The 16,286-nt window shown below is 43.9% G+C and overlaps 1 long non-coding RNA gene across 1 annotated transcript in view; it reads right to left on the bottom strand.

Annotated features, from left to right (window-relative positions):
- Positions 1-4,280: 4,280 nt before the first annotated feature.
- LOC140739501 (uncharacterized) overlaps positions 4,281-16,286 on the bottom strand; it is a 36,000-nt gene continuing 23,994 nt past the window's right edge. The window contains exon 3 of the long non-coding RNA XR_012101665.1: positions 4,281-4,604. This is a non-coding gene — a long non-coding RNA (uncharacterized lncRNA). The remainder of the gene's footprint in view (positions 4,605-16,286) is intronic.

Here is a 16,286-nt window from a genome sequence, read left to right as displayed (position 1 = left end):
GGTACACCTAAGACTTTTGCACAGTTTGACAACATGGAGCAGAGAGTGAGTTTGTAAATCTGGCAGGATCAAAGGATGTTGGGAATGGCGAGGGTGGAGCACCGCAGGAGGGGTATGGATTATGTGGCAAGGAAGGAGAGCTGGGTATGGGTGTGTGGGGGGGGGGTGGCACCATTGCAGCTGCATCTAACTCAGAGTCATCAGACAAGGTCATTTGATTCCAAACAATTGATTTATTGATCAGTACAATATATCTCTCTGGTTCTTCCTGCTTCCTCTCCTCTCCCTTTTCATTTTCGACCATGATTTCCCTCACTCTACCCCATTCCCACTCTCCATCCACAATAGAGACCCATATCAGATCAGGTTTATCATCACTCATATATGTCATGAAATTTGATTTTTTTTGTGTGATAGCAGTACAGAACAATACATAAAATTACTACAGTGCTGTGCAAAAGTCTTAGGCACCCTAGCTATATATATATGTGCCTAGAACTTTTGCATAGTACTGTATATGGGTAGGAAACTTTTAGATGGTTATCAGCCAAATTTTGTCAAATGTTGGGGGTGTTCCCATTGAAACCCTACTGGATATTGAAAGGTTTTGTTAGAGTGGATGAGCAGAGGATGTCTAATAGTGGGAGAGTCTAGGATCAGACTCAGAATAGAAGAAAGTCCCTTTAGAACAGAGATGAGGAGGAATTTCTTTACTCAGAATGTAGTGAATCTCTAGAATTCATTTGCCACAGACAGCTATGGATGCCAAGTCATTGAGTATACTTAAAATGGAGGTTAATAGGTTCTTCATAATTGAAGGAGTTAAAGGTTATGGGAGAAGGCAAGAGAATGAGTTTGAGAGGGAAAATAAATCAGACATGATTGAATAGTGGGGCAGACTCAAGGGGCTGGATGGTTTAAAACTGTTCCTATCAGATGGTCTTAATGAGAAATAACTTGTATGGGACATCTTGGTTAGCCTAGACTAGTTGGACCATGGGGCCATCTCCAAACTGTTGTCTATAACCTATTTAGGAAACAGGCAAATCCTGAGGTGATTCATTTGGGCGAAAATAATAGTTCATGTTATTAAAGTACCTTTTTATAAACTCAAGGTGCTCCAAGGTATTTACACACAATGATATGCTTACAAGATAAAGACACTGTTGTACCTTAAGGATCAGGGCAATTAAATTGTGCCCTGCAAGCTCCCACAAAAAGAGCAATGAAGTACATCGATATGGAATGTCCAGGTTTTTGTGATGGTCAGGTGGTCCTCAGGTCAGTCTGGAGTTTGGAGATGATGGAAATACCATAGAGGACTGCTTTATCAGAGAATGTGATCAATCAGCCCTGTAAGTTAAGAGAAGGTGCAGAAGAAAGGACCTGATAGGTTTTGGAGCAATGGGGGAGAAAGAGACGACTACTTTAGTGCAGCTGTCGATCAGCACTGCCCCTCTAACAGTGCAGCACCCCTTCAGTACTGAAAAATACTGTGCAGAACTCCCTCAGTGCTGAGGGAAAATCTGCAGATGCTGAAAATCCAAACAACACACACAAAATGCTGGAGGAACTCAGCAGGCCGGGCATCATTAATGGGAAAGAGTACATGTGATAGGAACAGTTTTAAACCATCCAGCCCCTTGAGTCTGCTCCACTATTCAATCATGTCTGATTTATTTTCCCTCTCAAACCCATTCTCTTGCCTTCTCCCATAACCTTTCACTCCTTCAATTATCAAGAACCTATTAACCTCCATTTTAAGTATACTCAATGACTTGACATCCATAGTCGTCTGTGGCAATGAATTCTAGAGATTCACTACATTCTGAGTAAAGGAATTCCTCCTCACCTCTGTTCTAAAGGGACTTTCTTCTATTCTGAGTCTGATCCTAGACTCTCCCACTATTGGACATCCTCTGCTCATCCACTCTAACAAAGCCTTTCAATATCCAGTTTTGAAATGAGAACCTTCATCAGGACTGGAAAAAAAAGGAAATGGAATCCATCTCTGCCTCCTCATCCTTTTTTCCAGTTCTGATGAAGGGTTTTGGCCCAAAACGTTGACTGGTTACTCTTTTCCATAGAAGCTGCCTGGCCTGCTGAGTTCCTCCAACATTTTGTGTGTCCCTTCAGCAGTGCCCCACTCTCTCAGTACTTCCCCTCCCACTGTGCCACATTCTGTCAGTAAGGCCCTCGCACAGTGTGGCGCCCCGTCAGAACGACCCACCCCACTGTGTAGCAGCCCCTCCACAGTGCCCCTTTCACACCCTCAATTCTGCTGACTCCTCTTTCACTGTGCTGCCACAGTAAGACGTGAAATTGAGAGATCTGAAATCAAAATTAAAAATGGTGTAATTTTGCTGCAGGTCAGGCATTGTCAGAAGGAGATAAGACAGGCAATATTCTGATTGGTACCTCACATCACGGTGGGTTTGAACGGTTAACCTTTTAGCCTTGTAATTTCAACGGTATGAGGAAAGAGATGTCAGTGCCGCAGAGTTTAACATGCTTTATGCTGCTATGTGAGCGGCATCTTAAAGCATAGATCCCTTCAGCTTAAAAGGTTAAAACTCAGTGGTCTGGAAATTCAATCGTATAATACATAATTTTTATGCTCTATACAATGGAATGGAAGTGCAAAATCGATTGCTAAATGCTTCCCGCAATTCTTACCATGTTGGATGGAAATTTAAATGACGAATTTCCTTGCTTGTGACAGGCCCGCTGAATGTCATCTCCATGTATGCAGGAGTCAGCGGGCATTGCTACGGTGAGTGTGCTTGTACCTGAAGGAGAAACAGCGCAGAAATTGGAGGGACTGAGGGGAGGTCCATTATCAAAGACCCCTACAACCCAGGTCATGCTCTCTATCACTGATGCAATTGGAATGAAAATACCGGAGTCTTGGGTCCCACATGACAAGGTTCAGGAACAACTATATCCCTACAACCATCAAGTTTCTGAACCAGTTTGGATAACCGCTCACCTCAACACAGAACTCATTCCACAGCAGATGTATTCACTTTCAAGGACTCTACAACTCATGTTCTCAATATTATGTATTTATTTATACATCTATCTACCTATGTATGTATGTATGTATGTATGTATGTATGTGTTTATTTTATCAGTTTTTTTTGGTATTTGCACAGTTTGTCTTCTTTTGCACATTGGTTGTTCATTTATATTTTTGTGTAGTTATTTGCTAATTCTATTGTATTTCTTTTTGTACTGTGAATGTCTGCAAGAAAATGAATCTCGGGGTAGCATAGTGTGATATCTACATACTTTTGACAATAAATTTACTTTGAACTTTAAGACAGGTCCTGGAGTTTGCGAATTCACAAGCCTGCTGAAGGCTGGTAGCTGAAGATGGCCTGTCTTGGGGTTAGAGGACAGTGTATGTGCGTCGAAGGGAGGAACAGGGCTTGTTCCGCTGTTGTTGCTTTATTTGCTTGGTGTCCTGTTTTGTGTTGTTCTGCTGAGCATTGTGAGCATGCTATGTTGGTGCCAGAATGTGTAGCAACAATTGTGGGCTGCCCCAAGCTCAGCCTTGGGTGTGTTGATTGCTAAGGCAATGACACATTTCCCTGTTGGATAGATAAATCTAAATCTGAATTTGAAAATGAGCTCAGTCAAGGAGAGTGGCGCTGATGTAGAAAACCCATCATGCTTTTAGTCAATGGCCAAGCTGTCTTCAGCTTAGTCTTAATGAAAGAAGCACGCCTTAGTGGTGGGTATGCCCAACATTCTGTAGGCATGAATGCAATTACAATGTTTAAAAGACATTTGGACTGGGTAGGAAAGGTTTAAGAAGATCAAGGGCCAAGCACAGGGAAATAAGCCTTTCCTCTCGATGCCTCAGAAAAGGAGTCAACATAATCAAAGACTCCTCCCATCCTGGACATTCTCTCCTCTGCACCCTGCATCTGGCAGAAGATACAAAAGCCTGTGAACATCTACCATCAGGATCACCAGCAGCTTCTATGCCACTGCTATAAGAGTATTGAGCGAAAGAGATGAACTCTTGACCTCACAATTTACCTCTCGTGGCCCTTGCACCTTATTACGTACCTGCACTGTACTTTTTCTGTACCAGGAACAGTATATTCTGCATTGTGTTATCGTTTTTCCCTTGTACTACCTCAGAGTATTGATGTGATGGAATGATCTGCATGGATGGGATGCTAAACAAAATTTTTCACTTTATCTAAGGACATGTAAGAATAATTAACCAACTGGACAACAATTCTTTTCAATTTTTTTTATTTATCATAGACTGCTTGAAACTGAACACAAATATAATTTCAGACTACTTGTATCACATAGGAATTTGGAGAAACAAGAAATTAACTTTTATTGAATATAATTTGTTTAATTGCATGACGGGGCTGATGCTTTGCAATGGTTCAACTGAGCTAAAAATGTTTGTTGATGATTTTTGCTTTTACTCAGTGTATGAGACTTCTTGCTTAAGCGTCCAACAATAATCAGCCAGCATTGATGGATTCCGGTTGCCCAGATCCCGTTGACCGCAACGTCCTGGGGAAAACTTTCACCACGCTCATCACTGGCAGTGCCATGATTTGCAGGAAAGAAGTCTATATAGGAAAAGAGAACATAAATCTTTAGTGACATGTTGCACCCCGTGGCTTTACATGTTTGAAGCATGTTGTCAACCAGCTGCACGTAGTTTGGTGCTCTGTAGTTGCCAAGAACATTTTCAATAACATCCCTGAAAGCCTTCCATGCAATTTTCTCCACTGTCAATGGAAACTCTTTGAATAGCTTGTCATTGATGATTTGTGGACCAACAAAATTGCTGTCCTTAATCTTGGCATCAGTTATTCTGACTTGAATTATGAACTGCAATAATGAATATAAGAGAATTCAAAAATGGTACTGATAGAGAAAGCTCATGGTGATCTTCATGATCAGCAGCCCAAAATTCATAAGAGACGCACAAAAGTATTCAGGAAGCAAAACCTCTGGTGTCCAGTGTTACCAATAAAGTTAACTGAGTTAACTATTTAGCGTGGATGGACAAGTTAGGCTGAAGAGCCCATTTCCATGCCTCAATAAAGCCCACCTTCATTGAAAGATGGATACTGAGATATGGGAATGGTTCCCACTTTCTGGTGCATTGATTAAACTGATGGAGCATCAAGGATGCGTCTGACTTCAAAGAAAATTTGGATTCACTCAGAGACAAGATACCTCCTGGGATAGCAAGTGGGGCCTTTTGTTATCTTTGGGGGCAATGGCCCAGGTACTCACCTCCAGCACCACACTGACCAAACACCCACTGACAAAATGGGAAAACCCACTGTGTGCCTACCTGCACTCCCAAGCAATGATCAGTAGCGGGTTCCCGTTGAGAAGCACCACGCTGAGAGCTCTTGCTGTGGCCAGAGAGGAGAGAGCTGAGTTGCCATTACATACCCTGAAGCTCCACACACTAAAGATTTCAATACTGTATAATACATATGAAGAAACACTTCTTCCATGAACCAGGAGGCAGTGGTTTTAATCTGCCACGCATGCAACACTGTGTGTAGTAGATGTTGGTTTTCACATTGGTTGTTCATCGATTCTACTGGGTTTTTTTTGTATTTACTGTGAATGCCTGCAAGAAAATGGCTCTCAGGATAGCATCTGGTGTCATATACATGACTGTACATATACTGAAGACTATTGCACAGTACTGTATATGTCAATGTGGAGTGGAGAGCGAGTTTGGCAGGAGCAAAGGATGTTAGGAATGGCAAAGATGGAATACCAAGGGAGGGGTGTGGGGCAGGTGACAGAGAAGGAGTGGTGGGGTAGAGGCAGTGGTGCTGGTGCAGACACACCCAGCCCTGAGACACCAGGCAAGGTCACTTGATTCCAAATAATTGGTTTATTGATTATTACATAATATCCCTCAGGTGCTTCCCGCTCCCTACTCTCCTTTTCCCACCCATGATTCCCCTCTCCATGCCCCCTTCCCACTTGCAGTCCATAACAGAGACCTGTATCAGAATCAGGTTTATCAGTACTCACATGTGTCTTGATATTTTTTTCATGTGGCAACAGTACAGTGCAAAATTACTACAGTACTGTGCAAAAGTCTTAGGCTCCTTAGCCGTATATGCGTGCCCAAGAGTTTTCCACAGTACCATATGAACTTTGTTAATAAATTTACTTTGACCCCTTTCAACTTTGCGTTCTCATCATCCAGCTATAGAAAAGATGTCATTAAGCTGGAAAAGGTGCAGAAAAGATTCACAAGGGTGTTACCTGTTCTGGAGAGCTGGGGTTATAAGGAAGGGCTGGATAGGCTAGGACAGGGTATTGTTGACAACCTTTATCAGCTGGGTGCTCAAACTAAGGGTGCAGAAAGACAGAGGACCTCTGCTTTGTGGGTACTGGGTGCCTCCACGATCTAACACCATGCTCCATTCTAACTGATGATGCGGGCTGCCTGCGCTAAGCCACGTTAAAGGCTCTTCCCTGTGCATTACTTTGAATTCTAAATCAATACTCTAAGTTATTTATTATTCAAAGACTTTGTCCTGGAGATTCTCATCCCTCTGATCGTGAGACTGACTGTCCCAGTGATTTCATTCCACATGGTCAGCGTCCACCCTGCAGCATCATACTTTGTCATCTGTTTAATCTACAAGCCTTAGGAGTGTGTGAGATTTCGTAAATCCATTTTCATTATTTTTAAGGTTAACAGCACCTTTAGTAAATAGCGTGAAATGAAATCTTTATCTCTTGAGCCAATTGATAGAACTTTAATCGCTAGGTTCCGGGGAGAAGGCAGGAAAATGGGTTTGAGAGGGAAAATAAATCTGTCGTGGTTGAATGATGGAGCAGACTCAATGGGCTGAATGGCTTAATTCTGCACCCATGCCTTATGGTCTTACTCATTTATGAAGGCCATTACACTTGAGAATGATCCAGACTCAGGCAAACCTGTGTCACGGTCTGGCCTGTGAAGTCCACATTCTGGTTCACAGTCCGGTCCATGGATTCCATATTCTGGCTACTCCTTTTTTCCCTTGTTCCATTGGGCGCCTTAATTGAGGCACCTGATTCTGGTTTCAGACTGGCAACATAAATAGCTCTGAAGTCCAGTGATTCCTTGCTGAACTGTCCTCATCAGTAACCTCGTCAGAACCCACACCCAGACGCTCAGCTCTGTGTTTGATGTCCAAAGGAGAGTCCCGGCTCTGTGTCCTGTGTCCAAGGAAGAGTCCGGGCTCTGTGTCCTGTGCCCAAGAAGTGCCCGAGTCAAGTCCAAGCCAAGCCACGTCCGAGTCCTAGTCAAGAGCCAAGTCTAGACCCGGGTACCGAGTCCCTGCCAAGACCTGAGTTCCCTGTCAAGTTCAAGTCCCAAGTCCAAGTCCAGGTTTTCCGGTTTGTCACTCTACATCTATGTTCATGTTGTCATTTTATCCCTGCTCCTTGGCTTCCCTAGCATTCTTAATAAACATAGTCCAGTTCCTACTACTTCAGTGTCTGTGTTTTGCATTTAGGTCCACTATCATCGCCGCCTTATGACATCCTGTTGGTTAGGGTGAAGAGTCGACTATCCATTTCTGGAATCCCAAAGGCAAAAGCAGTGATGGAAACTGGAAGGTCAGCACAACATCGTGGGCCAAAGGGCCCATACTGTGCTGTACTGTTCTATGTTTTATGCTCTATGAAACTCCAATCTAAGGCTGCACCCTTTCAACCCATTCCATCCCCTGCCACCCTCAGCCACCACAGTTGCTGTGCACGCAAGTTGGAGGTGGGTGGGCAGCAAGAACGTAAGCCATTTCTGGTCTAAAATCTTGCTTTGAATATTGCCACAGTGGAATGCAGCCAAATTTTAATGAAAACTGCAGTCTGTTTGAGAAATCTAATTACATTAGTGCAAAATTGCTTTCTGTTAAACAGCTACTTTTTGATAGCGTTGCTGAATTAATTATTAAAATGAGCTGCTGTGTAAATATTTACCATTTGGGCTTTTTGCTTATGAGAATCCAGACTGAAACAGAACACATCGAAGAGTTATTGTTGTGAAGTAGAACAACTTTCAGCCTGTGGATAATGCTCACATCCATATGTGCACCAGGGAACCATCCAGGGTTCAATGTAAGTAAGGGAGAGTGATTAATGTGGCTATAATTAGTTACCTGGACAGTTATTCTCCTTATTACAGAGAGGGGCTTCACGGTAGTATAGTGGTTAGCGCACCACTTTACAGTGCCAGCGATCAACGACTGGGGTTCAATTCCCGCTACCACTGTCCGGAAGAGGTTGTACGTTTTCCCCGTGACTGCAGGCTGTAGTATTTCAATATGCAGATAAAGTTAATCTTGAAGTAATTGAACTGGAGGACTCTAGTCAAAGCCTTAGGAAGTAGTTGACCCACATCTAAGGTTTCTGTCGAGAGCTCTAATAATAGGAAAAGCTTTTGTTCATAGGTCATGGAGTCATAAAACACTATAGCAAAAAAACAGGCCTCTCTACCCATCCAGTCCATGAAGACTTGTGTTTTGCCTAGTCCCATCAACCTGCACCGCACCTATAGACATCCATACCCCCTCACCCGTGTGCCTATCCAAACTTCTTTTAATGTTGTAATTGCACCCGCATCCACCATTTCTGCTGGAAGCTTTCACCACGCTCTGAGTGAAGAAGTTTCCCCTCAGGTTCCCCTTGAATACTTTACCTTTCGCCCTAAACCAGAGGTTCTCAACCTGGAGTTCATGAAAACCCTCAGTTAATGATAAGGGTCCATGGTAAAAAAAAAGTTTGCGAAGCCCTGCTCTAAGTCAAGTCAAGTCACTTTTATTGTCATTTCAGCCATAACTGCTATGTACAGAGCATAGTAAAAATGAGACGTTTTTCAGGACCATGGTGTTATATGACACAGTACAAAAACTAGACTGAACTACGTAAAAAACAACACAGAGAGAAAAAAAAACAACTACACTAGACTACAGACCTACCCAGGACTGCATAAAGTGCACAAAACAGTGCAGGCATTACAATAAATAATAAACAGGACAATAGGGCAGTAAGGTGTCAGTCCAGGCTCTGAGTACTGAGGAGTCTGATGGCTTGGGGGAAGAAACTGTTACATAGTCTGGTCGTGAGAGCCCGAATGCTTTGGTGCCTTTTTCCAGACGGCAGGAGGGAGAAAAGTTTGTATGAGGGGTGCGCGGGGTCCTTCATAATGCTGTTTGCTTTGTGGATGCACCGTGTAGTGTAAATGTCCGTGATGGCAGGAAGAGAGACCCCAATGATCTTCTCAGCTGACCTCACTATCTGCTGCAGGGTCTTGCGATCCAAGATGGTGCAATTTCCGAACCAGGCAGTGATGCAGCTGCTCAGGATGCTCTCATTACAATGCCTATAGAATGGGATGAGGATGGGGGCTGGGAGATGGACTTCCCTTAACCTTCGCAGAGAGTAGAGACGCTGCTGGGCTTTCTTTGCTATGGAGCTGGTGTTGAGGGACCAGGTGAGATTCTCTGCCAGGTGAACACTAAGAAATTTGGTGCTCTTAACGATCTCTACCGAGGAGCCATCGATGTTCAGCGGGGAGTAGTCGCTCCGTGTTCTCCTGAAGTCAACAACCATCTCTTTTGTTTTGTTCATGTTAAGAGACAGGTTGTTGGCTCTGCACCAGTCCGTTAGCCACTGCACCTCCTCTCTGTAAGCTGACTCATTGTTCCTACTGATGAGACCCACCACGGTGGTGTCATTGGCGAACTTGATGATGTGGTTCGAGCTGTGTGTTGCAGCACAGTCGTGGGTCAGCAGAGTGAACAGCAGTGGACTGAGCACGCAACCCTGGGGAGCCCCCGTGCTCAGTGTGATGGTGTTGGAGATGCTGCTCCTGATCCGGACTGACTGAGGTCTCCCAGTCAGGAAGTCTAGGATCCAGTTGCAGAGGGAGGTGTTCAGGCCCAGTAGGCTCAGCTTTCCAATCAGTTTCTGAGGGATGATTGTGTTGAATGCTGAACTGAAGTCTATGAACAGCATTCGAACAGACGTGTCTTTTTTGTCCAGGTGAGTTAGGGCCAGGTGGAGTCTGATGGCAATGGCATCATCTGTTGAGCAGTTGGGACGGTACGCAAACTGCAGGGGGTTCAGAGAGGTCTTGATATGCCTCATGACAAGCCTCTAAACCTATGACCTCTCGTTCTCAATTCCAGCTAAAGCAGCATTGGACTGTTGACCTCACACTCTACTCTGTTATGGTCTTGCGCCTTTTCACCTACCTGGACTGCACTATCAGAATCAGGTTTATCATTCTGACATGTGACATTTGCTACAGCAATACAGTGTGAGACAAACATTACTATATGTTACAATCAATCAATTAATCAATAAACAAATAGATTGATGATAGGTGGATAGTTGATAAATAGAGCAAAAGAGGAATGGTGAGTAATATTTGTGAGCTTATGGATCATTTTGAAATCTGACAGCAGAGGAGAAAAACCTGAGATCCTAAGACCATAAGGTATAGGAACAGAATTAGGCCATTTGGCCAATCATGTCTGCTCTGCCATTTTATCATGGCTGATCCATTTTCCCTTTCAGCCCAAACTCCTGCCTTCTCCCTGCATCCCTCCATGCCCTGACTAATCAATTTAGGTCCGTTCAACCTCTGCCTGAAATATACCCAATGACTTTACCTTCACAGACGTTTGTGGCAACGAATTCCACAGATTCACTACCCTCTGGCTAAAGAAATTCCTCCTTATCTCGCTTCTAAATGGATGCCCCTCTATTCTGAGGCTATGTCTTCTGGTCTTGGACTCCCCCAACATAGGAAACATGCTCTTCAGATCCCCTCTATCGAGGCCCTTCAAGTGATGTTTATCAGGCTCCTGTACCTTATCTCTGACTGTAGTAATGAGAACAGGGCTTGTCCTGGATGGTGAGTGTCGTTAATTATGGATGTCACCATCTTGAGGAACCGCCGTTTCAAATTGTCCTTGATGGTGGGGTACGTTGACTGTGATTGATCTGACTGAGTCTACGACCCTCTGCAGCCTTTTTCAATCCCATGCATTGGAGCCTCCATACCATGCGGTGATGCAACCGGTCAGCATGTCTCCACCGTACATCTGTAGAAATGTTCTAAGTCTTTGGTGACATAGCAAATCTCTTCCAACTCCTAATAAACTAGAGCTGCTGTTGTGTCCTCTTCATGACTGCATCAATAATCTGAGCCCAGGATAGGTCCTCCAAGGTATTTGCGCCCAGAAACTTGAAGCTGCTCACCCTTTCCCTGTAGCTGTTACACACTGCCCTGCATTTGATTTTGTTTTACTAGATCAGTGTACTATCCCAATGCACTGTGTAATGATTTGATCTGTACGAGCAGGAGGCAAGACAAGCTTTTCTCTGAACCTCGGTGCATGTGACTGCACTAACTCAATTCCAATTTCAACCACCGTTCTGTAAGAGTGATTCCAAACATCTGATTGCTTGCCATTTTAATTCTGCATCCCACTTTCACTTTGACCTTTCAGTTTGTGGTCTCAGTTATGTCTGTACAACTACATATCAATTAAATAAAAGCACACATGCAAGGATGAGGTTGGAGTTGAGGAGAAACTGCTTTTCCTAGAGAGTGGTGAATCTGTGGAATTCTCTGCCCAGGGAAGCAGTTGAGGCTTCTTCACTAAATATATTTAAGATACAGTTAGATAGATTTTACATAGTAAGGGAATTAAGGGTTATGGGGAAAGGGCAGGTCGATGGAGCTGAGTTTACGGACAGATCAGCCATGATCTTATTGAATGGCGGGGCAGACTGGATGGGCCAAATGGCCTACTCCTGCTCCTATTTCTTATGTTCTTAACTGGGTATATTCACTTTGTGGACAGAGCACAACAGATCAATGTGCATGGGTAGGTTACCAGTCAATAAGAGGTGTTAAGAGGAGTCATTGCTCTCAGAGAAATAGATCAATACATAAAGAGTTTCCTACATTATTATAGTGAGACCCGACAAGAGCTTGAGGATCCACAGCTTCTGGGCATATTGCAGCCTCCCAAGCTCAATCTTGTATTCTCCAACTTTATGCTCCACTCCATGTCTTTCTGTCTTTATCAGGACCACCTATAATTGCTCGTCTTAATTTTGGCTCGGATTTTCTTTTACTCTTTGTATAGTCTGTCCTGCTGGACGTGTCCTCAGCCTCAATATTTACCACACTGTATCCAAAGAAAGAAAGATAGTACACTGGTAACTGTTCCCATTAATCCACTTGGTCCAAGAATAATACTGTCCAGCACATTTAGTCCGGCTGGCTTAAAAGCAGCTACATACTTTCCAGCATTTAGTTCTTGAGCCAACCAGCACAACCATAATCACTGCCTCAGTAGAGCAACACTATGACCCCTTTGATCACTTTGCAATAAATAGACTGATGGGAAGATGGGGCTTGTCAGCCACTGTTGGCAGCTCATCTAGGAGAAGGGAAACTCTGATCTCAAACCTTCACCGCCTCACGACTGTACCCACTCATGGGGCAGGCTTCAGGAATAAACCCCGAGGAGAAAATCTGGAGTTGGAGTTCCATGCTGACTGGCAACCCTGCAACGCTGCCGATGCCAAACTGTATTGGGTTCTGCGTTCCGCCAGGCTTGCGTATCTAGACATCTGGGATGCAACGTCCATAGTCAACCCTGAACGACGGAGACCTCCTCAAATCAGCTTTATGGGCTTTTGTTATCATCATTGCGATCTTTTATGCATATTATATGTCTTTTTGTTGTGAATGCTCTGGGCCTATGATGCTACTTCGAGTAGGCTGTTCAAACGTGTATTTACATATGACAAGCAACTTGACTTTGACTGATCTCACCCTATCAGAGATGTTCCCTTTAAGTCATGGAGTCATAGAAAAGTACAGCACAGAAGCAGGCCCTTCAGCCCATCTAGTCTGTGCTAAACCATTGAAACTCCCAACTCCCACTGACCTGTACCCAGATCCGAGATCTCCATACACTTTCCATCCATGTTCCTATCCAAACTTTTCTTGAATGTTGAAATCGAGTTTGCACACATTACTTGCACACTCTCATGACCCTCTGAGTGAAGGAGTTTCACTTTGTTAGCACCTCATATTGGACAAATGTGCTGGAATTGGAGAGGGTCCAGAAGAGGTACACAAGAATAATTCCAGGAGTGAAAGGGTTATCATACGAGGAATGTTTGATGGCTCTAGGTCTGTACTCGCTGGAATTTAGAAGTATGAGGGGGGATCTCATTGAAACCTTTCGAATGTTGAAAGGACTAGACTGAGTAGATGTGGAAAGGATGGTGGGAGAGTCTAGGACAAGAGGGTACAGCCTCAGGATACAGGGGCATCCATTCAAAACAGATGCAGAGAAATTTCTTTTGCCAGAGGATGGTGAATTTGTGGAATTTGTTGCCACGTGCAGCTGTGGAGGCCAGGTCGTTGGGTGTATTTGAGGCAGAGATTGATAGGTTCTTGAGTGGACATGGCATCAAAGGTTATGGGGAGAAGGCCGGGAACTGGGGTTGAGGAAGAGACAAAAAAAAAGGATCAGGACTGATTGAAAGGTGGTGCAGACTCAATGGGCCAGATTACCTAATTCTGCTCCTATGTCTTGTGGTCTTATGGTCTTATGAAGGGTCCTGGACCATGAAACATAAGCTGTTTTTCATTCCACAGACCCTACCTGACCTGCTCAGCATTTCCAGCATTTTCTGGTTTTAATTAACCTCAGCTCATGGTGGGCAGGGATAGGTGAGTGATGGAGGAAGGTATGCAAGTCTCTGCTCCCTCAGTCAGTATGACAGGAGTGGAGGCAGAGATTCTTGCCTCCTGAAAGCGACATGAGAATGGAAGCAGAGGTGTTAAACTGCGACTGAACAGCCAAATAACCTCTAAAATGCATGTTTGCATTAGTAGAGAGTGAGCTTTAATAAGATATGCTGTTTGAGAGCTTTGACCTTACACACTACCTTAGCCTATGTGTCTGTTTAAACTGCTATGCCTTATAAAATGTCACAGGGACACGTTGCACTTGATTTGACACGGGCTTGGCACTGTTTATGGAGAGAGAATGACTCAAAATGCATTCATGTCACAAATCACACAGCCTCTAAAAATAGTGGTGCTTGCTTTTGTAAATTGCCAGTCATTGACAGTAGTGTCAGGCATCAAACTGAACAAGACCACTGGTGCCTATAATGTGTAATTTTGCAGAGTGCCTAAGAGCTGTGGGGCCCCTGAACACCAAAAGCAAATGGGTTAGGAGTGTAGCAGTGTTGTATGCCTTTAGTGATGGCTGCACCCAAGGGCAAAACAGTATTGATAAGAGCAGGTGGTTTCATTTAAACCTACGGTTGGCTTCTCCTTCTTTAGCTGCCTACAATTAGTTGGGGATGGGACTGTTCTGTAGTTTCTGTGGACTAAAATAGCCTTCTGTGTCAGGAGGAACCTGAAATATGAATTGCAGCTGAGCCCTGTGCAACAACCAAGCACAGGAGGAAAGCTGACCTCCAGCCAGACCATGGTTGATGTGGGCAAGAGGGGTTAAGGTGGACAGCAGTCAACGTGGATGTCAATGTGATAGCATTTACCAATATAAGGTAACATAGAGCTTCTCAAGGGAATAAGCATAGGCATAAAACATTGGAGCAGAAGTAGGCCATTCAGCCCATCGAGCTGCTCCACCGTTCCATCATGGCTGATTTATTTTTCCTCCCAACCTCATTCTCCTGCCTTTTACCGATAACCTTTGAAGCTCTTACTAATCAAGAACCTATCAATCTCCACTTTAAGTGCACCCAACAACTCTGTGGCAATGAATTCCACCACCTGGCTATGTTCCACAGATTTACCACTCTCTGGCTACTACCACCCAAACCCAGTCCCCTTGAGATGCTCTGTGTCACCCTGTATCAGTAATGCTTCCCCACTGATCACTGTCCACCTTAACCCTTCTTGCCCTTATCAACAATGGTACTGTTGGATGCTAGACTTCCTTCAGCGTTTGACTGCTGGCCAGGGCTCAGCTGCAGTTCATATCTCAAGTCCCCTCTGACATAGAAGGTTTTTATAGTCCACAGAAAGTACACTGGTTCACAGAACAGTCCCACCCCACCACCCCCCCCCCACTAATTCCCAAACATTAGAGACTCTGCAGATGCTGGGAACCCTGAGAAACACACACAAAATGCTGGAGGAAATCAGCAAGTTCGGCAGCATCTATGGCGGGGAATAATGCTGAGACCAATGTTCCCTCTAATTTGTGATGACCAGTGTGTGCAAAAATATTGTGCTGCGCAATTTTTCACCCCGTGAGAACAGCATGTGTGCACTGTATTTCACATATATAGAGGTATTCATTTCAACAGCTAGGAAAACACCGTCATTAAGAACTTTGTTTTCCTCTGGGTTTGATCATTTTCGCTCTTGTTCATCTGCACTCTCACAAAACATACGAAGCAGGCCTATAGTGGGTAATGAAGGATTTTCTTGCTGGAGCTTTTGCACACCGTCCATATGCGATTTGCTTGCTAAATGACGCTTTAAAAAGTCATTCCGATTTAAATGAACTGGCAGCTCTTTTGCACATCACTCCCTTTACTTCTTTGGAATTCGACATAGTGAATCAATAATTTCTTCAATAAAAACATATCAAATAAGCCAGTTCTAAAATCTGCAGGCAAATCAACGCAAACTCCACATTGTCAATACCGTCCGCATTAGAAATCGAAAAAGGACATGTGATTGTGTATGATCATGAAATATACTTAACATAACAATGAGGTAGAGAGTGACAATCGTCTGGTACACAGTTTAGATTCCTTTGTGCCCTAGTAACAAAAAAGTGTGTGCATGCATATGCACGCACCTTAGGCTACATCCACACTAGACTGGATAACTTTGAAAATGCCGGTTTCACATAAAAATGATAGGCGTCCACACTATGCGTTTTTAAAAATATCTCTGTCCACATTGAAACGGATATGTCGGCGAATCTCCTCCTACTGGGCATGCGCAGGACACATCTACGGAAAACAAGCGACGTGTTTGGTGTTGAATCTCACTGTGAAAGTGCACATTTGTGCAGTTACAGACTAGAAAAACTTAAAAGGAAATTGCCAAATAATGGGCAGCTGTTGGTTCTCGCGCAGGAGGACTTAAAACTAAAATAAACAAATACTGGAGCGTATGGAGGCAACCGACAGGGAGTTCACAGACAGATTGACCCGGCTGATGACAAACATTGAAAAACTGACTA

Source organism: Hemitrygon akajei, chromosome 1, assembly GCF_048418815.1.
Source record: "Hemitrygon akajei chromosome 1, sHemAka1.3, whole genome shotgun sequence".
NCBI lineage: Eukaryota > Metazoa > Chordata > Chondrichthyes > Myliobatiformes > Dasyatidae > Hemitrygon > Hemitrygon akajei.
Note: the sequence above shows the minus strand (reverse complement) of the source record. Positions and strands in the feature narration are given on the sequence as shown.